The following is a 10,717-nucleotide window of genomic DNA, read 5'->3' as shown; positions in this document are numbered from 1 at the left end:
CCCCATGGCCCCCTGAGCTCTAACACAACCCTGATGCAGCTCTCAATGAAATTGAGTTTGACATCCCTGTATTAGACTTTATGAAGAACCTACCCTATGGGGAATAAGTGTGATATATTTCCCACATTTTTGGCTATCAAAAAAGAAAATTGGATCAAGGCCAGTAGATTTTAGATTTTTATTTCTTAGCCTGTGCAGTACTGCAAAGAAACACATCATCTTGGCTTTCTTGACAGACCCTCCCATAATATCCTCATCCTTCCTCATAGCCACAAAAAGGTCAGCAGGTTCATTGATGATCCTGAAGAACCCCAAAGAAGAGAGAGGCTACTTGTCAGTCTGCAGATTTAATGGATGACTGCAGCGAAAAATCAGCTTAAGTCACTGCTGCTTTGTTGTGGCATCTATTTCTGAGGACAATGACACCAAGAGGGACTTATACTCTAGTAGGTAATGCAGTTTGTGCTCTTGTTAAATTCCCAGCTGGAATTCAGAAGTGTTCCTACTGCTAAGATTGTAATACTTTGTTCATTAAAGTTAAAAATGCACAATCTAATCTAAAAAAAAATGTGTTAAGAAATTCATCCAAAAGGGATTAAACACAAAACTGTTCATCTGTATTTTAGGTGAAATAGAAAAGAGCACAAGTTTTGTAGTTTTGATCCATTCAGAGATATTTCTATGAATGGGTAAGTTTGGATTGAAAAAATTACTGTGATGATCTTATTTGGCATGTTGGTGTGTGTTATTTATGTATTATATAATCTATATCATTAACATATTTTCTTGTTGTATTAATGTAGTCACTATTGTAGATCATACTACATATTTACTATGGTAGTTCATACTACTCAATCATTTGTATAATTGTATATAATTTATGTTATGAGAATCGTAAGTTTTTATAATTAAAGAATGTAATAATGCATTGCTTTTATTCAATTATTTCTTTCCTATCTCCTTTCTAGGAGGTCAATTCAGTATACAAAACTTCCTTTCATGCAGTCTACCATGTATAAAATACTGATAAAATTACTCCATGAGTTTCCTTTGCAGAGATGAAGTTGAATCTTAGTCTCCTTAGTCCTGTTCCAACATCCTATCCATTATTTCATACTGGTTCTCAATGTATTAAGATTCTTAACATCAATGTGTAAATGTATGTTTAGTAGTAACACAACACACAGTACCATCTAGAAGTATACCAGCTGTGCACTTTCAGAGGCAGGTGAAATTTATGCAGGTCACAAGTTTAGCAATGTTACATTAATTATGTACAAGAGCCACAATTTGCTCTCACACTATAAGAACAAAACAATATAAATACAGTATTATTCACAACCAATATAAAGTCTGTAGTATTAATGTATTAAAAAGTTGCAGTGGATATATTGAAACATGTCAATCATGTCTTTCTTCCTTCCTCCCTCTCTCCCTTCCTTCCTCCATATTTCTTTCTTCCTTTTCTTCTTTCTTTCTTTCTTTCTTTCTTTCTTTCTTTCTTTCTTTCTTTCTTTCTTTCTTTCTTTCTTTCTTTCTTTCTTTCTTTCTCCCGACTTCCCTACAATTGTTATAAGCATTCTGTGTAAAAAAAAAAAAATGAAATAGTTGAAATAATAATTGCTTAAGTAAAATTATAGAATTTTTTCTTTGTATCTTATAACTGCATTTTCTTTTTTACTTATCATAGAGGAACAAATGACATTTTTAACATTGTATTCTGCATTTCAATGAAAAAATAAAATCCATTGGCCCACCCACAGTCTTCATAATGAGGCACTGACAAAGATGTAGGTTGTGAGATAAAGTATGCTGTCAATCTGAATTTTTATTTACTGAACATAACTATATAATGCTTGAAAGAGGCTAGTTAGAATGAATACCATTATGGTCTTCATATTTTCTGCAATCTTTTTTTCTTATTTTCTGTTTCATTCTCATTTAGCTTCTTTTTCTTCTCTTCATTCCAAAGCTATTTTAGAATTTATTTCAAAATTGGTGGTATATTTGGATTTATTTTTCTGTCCATTCAAAAAAGTGTCCCTTTTCTTCTTCTCTTCTTTTTTCTTCTCTTTTCTCTTTTTCTTTTCTTTGGAGGGAACTGCGTCTATGTTTTTCAGTGTCCTCAGGAGTCCTATGATTTTTTCCATTGGTAAGGGAAGATAAGGAGTCTTCAAATCACTGGAGATGCAATGGGTGTCAATTCATAAAATATTTCTATGGTTGTTTTAGAGTTGCCAACAGAAAGGGAGGGGGGAATTATATGTCTCAGAGTCGGCTATACCCAGACAGTGCTGGACACGTAACTTCCAATAATTTTTTTTAAGTTTTGGAAGTTTGGCTCGAGACTCATGATTTAATTGGGGTAACTGCCAGAATCCTGACAATGGGCACATACACACATTTCTTAGCAACTTCATAAGTAATATTAATTGCAAATATGCAATTAATATGTGAGAAACCAAAGGTGTTAATTTTTCATCAGATTAAATGACAATGATCAAAATAACACAGGCGGGGACTTATCCATCAGGAGCCATAGAATTTGTTCTTCTCTACTTACCCGAGAACTCATTGCAGTTGGAAACTAATTAAAAATTATTTAGATTTACATATATAACATCTATATCACACTCCCATCAAAGCAGCCTCAGAGTGGCTTACAATGTAACACAGTAAACTATAGATCAACACTTCACTTTATTTTTGTCTTAGCAACAGAAGATGTTTGATGCCTCAGCCTGAGCCCAACTAAAGAGAACTGCATAGCATTTCTTAAATATAGTGAAACAATGTGGATATGGCAGGGGGAAAAAACAATCTTATGCACTTCTAATAGTTCCCATTCAATTTGACCCAAGAGAAGACGGATATTATTTCAAAGTCAAAGACAATTTCAGAAAATTTTCATGGATGATGTGTTGTTGCAGCAGGTGTATAGTTACAAGGTGACCAGGTGCTATGTTTATATCCTATACTTCGCTACACTGTTCACTCTCTCTAACAGTGTGCAGGTTCTTGGCTTCCCTCATTCCGGTTAAGGTATAAAGAAAACACTATACAGGGACCTCAAAGGTATTTTTTCTTCAAAAGGCAACTGGACTCTTCATTTTTTTTTTCCTTGAGAGAGAAGAATTTCACTTCTCATTCAAGAAGCTTCATCAGTTGTAATGATGGAAGGATAGGTTTTGATGGGATGGGCGGGTGGTGGTGGAAGGATTGTATTTATTTGCAATCATCAAAGAACTGCAAAAAATGGACTGCAAAGAAATACAATCCTTCCACCACCACCCCGCCCCATCCTAACAGAATCTATCCTTCCATTCCCTCATCATCCAATCTGTACCTATCCATCCATCCTTCCCACTGCTATCAGAACTGATGAAACTTCTTGGATGAGAAGGGAAACATTTTCTTCTTCCCCAAGGAAAAAAAAAACAGCCCAGTTGCCTTTTGAAGGAAAAAAAAAACACCTTTGAGACAACTATGATCTGGATGATTGAAAATTTCCATAGACACTATATAGGAATTCTCCCACTAAGTTCTTTTTTAGGCTGAAAAGTCTGGACAGCCAAGATGTCTTAAATGATTGACCAAGTTATAATAGAAAAGTGTCCAATGGTATTACTCTCTGCCACCTTCAATATTTCAGAACAAAACACCAAGGAATATTTTTAAACATCTGGCTGATATAGAAGGGAAAAAGAAGTCCCTCTTGTAGGGGAGGAAACTTGGACAAGTTGCTAGAAAAAATTCAGCTCAGCACTAGTGGAACAGCAGTTTTCAAATGCCAGTAGTAGAGGACAAAGTTTTACCAAGGTTGAAGAAGCTGCATGGCTCAATATCAGCTGTTTTTCCCTGAAACAGATGTATTGGAGTAATAGAAGGAGATAACAAAGTAAACAGTTTCACCTTAGGAATTGTGCTGACAGTGGATTATGGTGTACAATGTACATGAGTGAGATCTGAAAAAGAACACAAAAACTAGAAATTAGCAAGATGGGCAGAAAAAGAATGAAATTCAGCTGAGATAAAATGCAAGCTGGTATATCTTTGAAAGAAAGAAGCCGAAGCATTCCCATACATGCAGAAACAAAGACACATGCACAGCAGGAAGGAACCCTTAAGAACCAAAATCATAACCATTCTGTTAATGGTTGCTGGTCAATCAGTCTGCAGTTTGACACTAGTATTGAAAGGATGGGAGGGGGGAATGCCAGCTTAATTTCAGACTTCATAGACAGGATTATGTTATGAAGCAGAGAGAAATAATTGTTTCTTTTCCCACCTGGATCAGATGATGGTTTTACCTTAAATATTGCATTTAGCTTTTGGCATTTCATTTTTGTACAGACACATTTGGGCCGGATGAGCTTAGCAGAACAGGGAAAAACAAATTATTCAGAGTGAAAGGACTTTTACTGAAGTCCAGGTTTTTAAGTGGCTGATAAATGCCACTGGGTAGCATTCCTAAATTAAAAATCAAAGCACACAAGTAGTGAAATACATTAATACCATGTTACTGCATGTTATTTTAAAGATAAAATAGGAAGTAACAGACTGAAGCTGGAGGAGGAAGGTGTTGGATAATTATTCAAAATAGGCTTTGTCACAAAATCCTTATGTGTAGCTTTTAAAGACTAAGGCCAAACAAATATTTGGGATGGGGGAAAGAGTTAGTGTTCCTATCATTTCCACACACACACACACACACACCCATATACAGAAAAGGATATACAAAGGGTGAACTTCATAAAAGACAAGACAATCATAGAGTTTTCTTTGTTTTACCTTGCTTTGTTTTATCTTTGTTGGTTTGGTTTTTGTGTTTTATATTTCTGCTTAGTTGTCTTTTTATATTATAAGTTGCCCAGAGTTGTTTGTGGTGAAGAAATTTCTCAGGAACTGCCCAACATTGGAGGGCTTGGATGATCTAATGCCGTGATTCTCCAACTATATGGCCTCCACCAATAGGAAGCCCCAGCATGATTTATTGGCATAAAATCAAATTAAGCCCCTCCCCCCAAATTAAGGCCCATATTAAACATGCGAAATGGCAGGAGGGAATGGCAGGAGGACTTTGTTGCATGCCCGGATATGGTGCTGCCAGCGTTGGTAGGGCACTTCATATCGGGAGACCTTCCGCCACCGTTGCTTTCCCTTCTCCCTTGCTGCCATGGTGATAGAGCAATGCCTCAGCATTTGGCGCAGCCACGTGCGGCCAGTCAGGGCTCCTCCCTGCAACCAGAGCCCTGAGGAGACACTTGGCTTCAGGCACTCCTGTCGCCGCCTTCCCTTTGCTGGGCAGAGCTGGGAAAGTGAGCTGCGGATGTTTCCTGCCCAGCCCACATGGCTCTGGCATGGCCCTGGCGGGATGAGCAGAGGGCCCAGCAGGGAGGCGCTTGCTGCCTTGGTGAGAGCTCTGCCGCCACGAAGGAGGGCGCACCTGCCAGCTGCCCTGAGTGCCCCAGGTGAAGCTCTTCGCGCTCCACCTGGGGCACCCAGTGCAGCTGACAGGTTGGCCCTCCTGCCCGGCAGCAGAGCTCTCACCAAGGCAGCGAGTGCTTCCCCGCTGGGCCCTCCGCTCATCCCGCCAGGGCCGCGCCGGAGCCGTGCGGGCTGGGCAGAGCTGGGAAAGCGAGCCGTGGCTCACTTTCCCAGCTCTGTTCAACCCGCACGGCTCCCGCGCAGCCCTGGTGGGATGAGCGGAGGTTTTTAAAATAATTCGCTTTACCTTCGAAGGCAAAGGGAAGGCGGTGACAGGAGCGCCTGAAGCCAAGTGTCTCCTCAGGGCTCCGGTTGCAGGGAGGAGCCCTGACTGGCTGCACGTGGCTGCGCCAAACGCTGTGGCATTGCTCTAACACTGTGGCAGCAGAAGGGAGAAGCAACGGTGGCGGAAGGTCTCCCGAACATCCAAGCTGTCGCCGCCCATCCACCCAAGGATGCAAGGGGGGGAATTAAGTCACCCCCGAAAAGACGGCCTAGCCAATTTTTCAGGGCTCAAAAAAAAATAAGGCAAAAATAAGGTAACAACAGAGGAAACTGCACCACACATCTACTAAGAAGCAATATTTTCCTACTTTGTTCAGTTGCTATTTTGTGTAAAGCTATTAACTTGTCTTGGTAGCAAGCACGGTCAAGTTTTCCCTCCAGAGTCTGACAAAGTTGCTCAAACATCACCAAACAATACTGAAGAATTAGATAATCAACCTCTGCTCCTGTTATGGGACTAATACCATTATATCTCAACTAAGTAACATAAGTATTCCTTAGAAAGACAAACTGTGCTTGGTGACAGGTGTGTCACTAATCAGATTTTATAATGTAATAAGTTGCTTTTTAGCAGATGAACACAAATACATAGCAGTTTCATTTTGCAAGCTGAAGAAAATGCTTGGAAGAAGAGTATTTTCTTTAGTATCTGCCTGGATAATTCCCTGTAGTTTTCTTGGCAGGATTTCTGAAGTGGATTGCCCTTACTTGCTTCCTAGGGCTGACAGAAATTGATGTGCCAAGGTGACCAGCTGGCTTCATGACTAAGTCAGGACTAGAACTCACAATCTCATGGTTCCTAGCTTGGTGCCTCAACCATTACATTTACATGCTGTAGTTTTCCTAATCTCAATTAATTGAACAAGCCACAATGGCTGGATCCAGTCATTAAAATTATTTATGACTTATAGTGTCTGGCTGGACATCATAATCTAAGATATATTGAAGTGCTGTTACTCTCTACAATAATTAATGAAATTATATGAACAGTCTCTCTCCTCAAATTAAATGGTCAGGCTTGATTCCACATGGATTCTATATATATAAACTGACTGCCAAGACAGGAGGAGCTTAGTCCAAAACCAATTTGACATCCCATTATTTATGGAATGTTCCCAAAACTTTATTTATTATTTGATTTGGTCTGAAGCAGCCAGGATAAAATATATAGCAGTTCAAAAGCATGCAAACATGAGTAGATTAATAGGTACCACTTTAATGGGAAGGTAACCATATGCCTTTGACATATAACAATGCTGACCACACGATCATGGAAATTGTCTTCAGACAATGCTGATTAACTTGGCCAAGAAATGAAGATGAACCCTGCACCCTAGAATCAGACATGACTTGATGGGGAAACTTCTACCTTTTTACTTTTGCCTGACAATGCCAAGAAGCCCCCTCAATGGAATGTAGGCCAGCAAGACAATAATAGTAATTTTCATGTAAGTGAGCCTTCCCATGCAATCAAGACAGTATCACAGTCAGGCCTTATACATGATACAATATAGGGTTTAGCATTCCTTGTACAGACTGTAGTAGAGGCTGGCAGGTACAGGATAGTATATAGCCTTCTTTGGTGTCAAACAGTTTTGCTCAGGCAGCCAGTATCTCAGATTTGGGAAGTAGAATCTTAGTCATATCTACGAATGAAACACTGTGTTCAGCATAGTCCATCAGCATAGTAAGAATGTGGACCAGCATCCAATCCCAGCATCCCTCAATCATTTCTTTGAATCTTTGGTGTGCATGGGGATAACTTAGCATCAGGAAGGGAAAGGCCAACATATCACCTGAGTTCAACATTCCGATATGGGTGCAAACTCCTGAGTGATAATAAAACTCTGGTGGAGATCTTTGTAAAGTTATCTTTAAAGATCTCTGAATCTTTGCCTTGGTGCTATAGCAGGACTGTAGTTGCTATTAGTTGTGTATGTTGACTGAGTCTGCACTAGGAGAAGTTCCTTGTTTCTCCTTGGGCAGTGGCAGCATAGTTTGTACTATTGTTAGCACAAGAAGGGGCATAGCTTAACTAGGATAGATCTTCAATAGATTTTAGGTGGGGGAACCACATGGGAATTCCAGGACTATAGGCTTATATTCAAATCTGGAAAGACATCCTTGATCAGTAATGTTTCCAAGAAAAGTTCACGGATAAAGTCACCAGCAATTGAAAATGAGGCACTGAGCTTGGAACTAGTTAAAAAAAAATACTGAGGCACAGTTAAAAATGAGAACTAGTTAAAAATGGCAGCAGAAAGAGTAAATATGTAGACAATGAGCATACAGGCAAGATGAGCATAGGAGAATCTGAACAGATCATTGTTGAAATCAAGTTTTTTTTTAATATACTTCTAATGGGTTTGAAGTCTGAATACTGAGACAGTCATATCGTTCTTAGAACCTTACAGTTCAGAACAATAGTATCAAAAAGAGATTGGGAAGGAATCCAAAGATTCCTGTATGTTGGACGAATGAGCTTCCAAATGATTAATGCAGTTGAATAAGAACAAACATAAAATGAGGAGCGTTGTCATAAAACCTTAAGACTTCACCAATACTTTGAAGTTTGAAATTCCATTTAGGTCACTGAATACAATGTCCACCTCATTGCAGGAACCCAGACTCTGCTTGGACATCCATTTTCTGAACCAATCCCACTGTGAAACCTGGACATAATACTTAAGCAGAATCAGATTAATACCAAAAAAAAAAATAGGAACAATTCTTTCTCGTGATTTTGAAACTACTTTTGTTGATGCATTTTGAATCTGCATTTTCTTTCGGCAATAGGCATATCATACTTCTTACTCACGTTCAGTTTGCAATCAGTTTCTATTCCAAGATATTTTTCACAAGTAGAGTTACCCAATCAGGCATCATTCATCCTATACCTCTGCAGTTGATTTCTTTTCCCTAAGTGAATAAGTTTGCATTTCTCACATTTCATTCTGTTATTTCAGCTTACTTTTCTCAACAAGCAAAATCATTTGAATGTTGTCTCTGTCTTCAAGAGTATTACTTCTTCCTTGATAATTTTATGCCCCTTGTGCCCCACTTGTCAAACTTTTTCAAGTTTGACAAGAAACTATTGAAAAATGATTTTTAGGTCTAATTTTTGAACCATCTTTGTATGTAACCATGGTAATAGTTTTGTTATTCAACACATATTTAATAGCTTGCTAATAAAATTTGAGGTAGTTTGTCAAAGAGCTTGTTAAAATTAGAACATATTTTGATCACAACGTTTCCATAAACCAGAAGGAAAACAATCCCCCAAATAGATAAGTTTGCCTAATGAAAGTTGTTCATAAAAGCAAGCCAACTTTTAACAATCACTACATTGATTTCTAGTCATTTCAATCAATAATGTTATATCTGCTTTTAGAATTTTCCACAATATGTCTATAGCTAATATCCATCCTTCTCTCTCTCTCTCTCTCTCTCTGAAGAAAATGAAAAGTTGAAACTGAAAAACATAATACAGATAGGAAAAAAGTAAGCATTTATAAAGAAACAACTTTCATCTCCTTTAAATTGGTTCGAAACAAACTTATTGTCTCTCAAAAAACTACAATTAAATTAAAATTACATATAGTTCCCTTCTTCCAATATTCAATCCTTTTTCAATCAGCTAATCCATAAATCAGCCATTCATATTTTCCCATTTTCATCAAAATCCATAAGAAGTTCCAGTCTTTTATAAACACAGAACAAAGAATAGTAGAATTGGAAGAGACCTTGGAGGTCTTCCTAGTCCAACCTCCTGCTCAAGCAGGGGATCCTATACCATTTCAGATAAATGTTTGTCCAGTTTCTTTTTGAAAGCCTCTGGTGATAGAGCATCCACAACTTCTGAAGGCAGGTTGTTCCACTAATTGATTGTTCTCATCATTAGCCATTTTTTCCTTAGCTCTAGCTTGCTTCTCTCCTTTGTTAGTTCCCATCTATTGTTCTTCTCATTGTCTTATCCAGGGAATTCCCAGAGTATTATTTTTATCCTGCAGTGCTAGCAAAAGTGGTTGTGATTTGTTGGAAGAAAACTTAAAAACAAAGACCAAGGAATAGTTTTTCTAATAATAAAGTAATGTCTAGAAAGGGTTTTCATTTCTCCTTTAAGATTGAACCTTGTATTGCTTCTTCATTTCTGCAACTTGACAATCTGAAGTGAGACAACAGAACATGAAATTATGTGTGAATGGAACAGAAGATTCAGCTAGCTTTATTTTTCTTTTTAAAAAACCCACAGAATTTAGCATAGCCATAGCAATTTTATATTATTACAGAAGGAGAAAAAATCTTGCTATTCCTGCACTTTTGAGAAAATAATAGGAATAGATTTCTGGAACACTAATGTAACTGTCATTTTTGATATATCCATACTTTGCTGAGTGAAGATCTTTCCAGCAATGGTCACTCAATGTGACAATTTCAATGACGTGTCTAAGAAAAAAAAGTATTTTAATCGCTATCCACAAACACACGCAGAGTTTATTTACATGGATCTTGTAAATGAAACAAATGCCACTCAAATATACAGTATGGTAAGCAATTTTTCCCAAATTCAAAATCCATTTGTTTCAGTGATCTGGAAAAATACATTTTCCTTGCCATTGTTCCCATTGAACAATCTCAAATCTATCACCCTCCCCTCCCCTGCATCAACTGTCATAGTGATATTTGAAATACAGGCAAGAACCATAAATACAATCATAAATATTGTATAACTGTTTTTAAAAAGACAATTGACATGAAATACAAATATAAATAAATAAAGCTATCTATTCTCCTGATTACCTTTTGTTGTTTGCTGCCATGGAATGAGAATGGGAATGTCCATCAGTTATGGGAATATCCAAGAAAAGTATGCTGACCAAATCAGCCTGAAGGAAATTTCAGCACTTAAGAGATTTGGAGGCAAAGGAAAGTAGTAATCACAGCT

General features: G+C 37.8%; 1 long non-coding RNA gene across 1 annotated transcript in view; it reads left to right on the top strand.

The window, feature by feature from the left end:
* The first annotated feature begins 437 nt into the window (after positions 1-437).
* The window catches only part of LOC148127748 (uncharacterized), a 133,301-nt gene continuing 123,021 nt past the window's right edge, over positions 438-10,717 (top strand). The window contains exon 1 of the long non-coding RNA XR_015741080.1: positions 438-689. This is a non-coding gene — a long non-coding RNA (uncharacterized LOC148127748). The remainder of the gene's footprint in view (positions 690-10,717) is intronic.

Source organism: Pseudonaja textilis, chromosome 1 (genome assembly GCF_049901715.1).
Source record: "Pseudonaja textilis isolate UNSWEBS1 chromosome 1, rPseTex1.2, whole genome shotgun sequence".
In the NCBI taxonomy this organism is placed as follows: Eukaryota; Metazoa; Chordata; class Lepidosauria; order Squamata; family Elapidae; genus Pseudonaja; species Pseudonaja textilis.
This window is presented reverse-complemented; position numbering and strand designations above follow the sequence as displayed.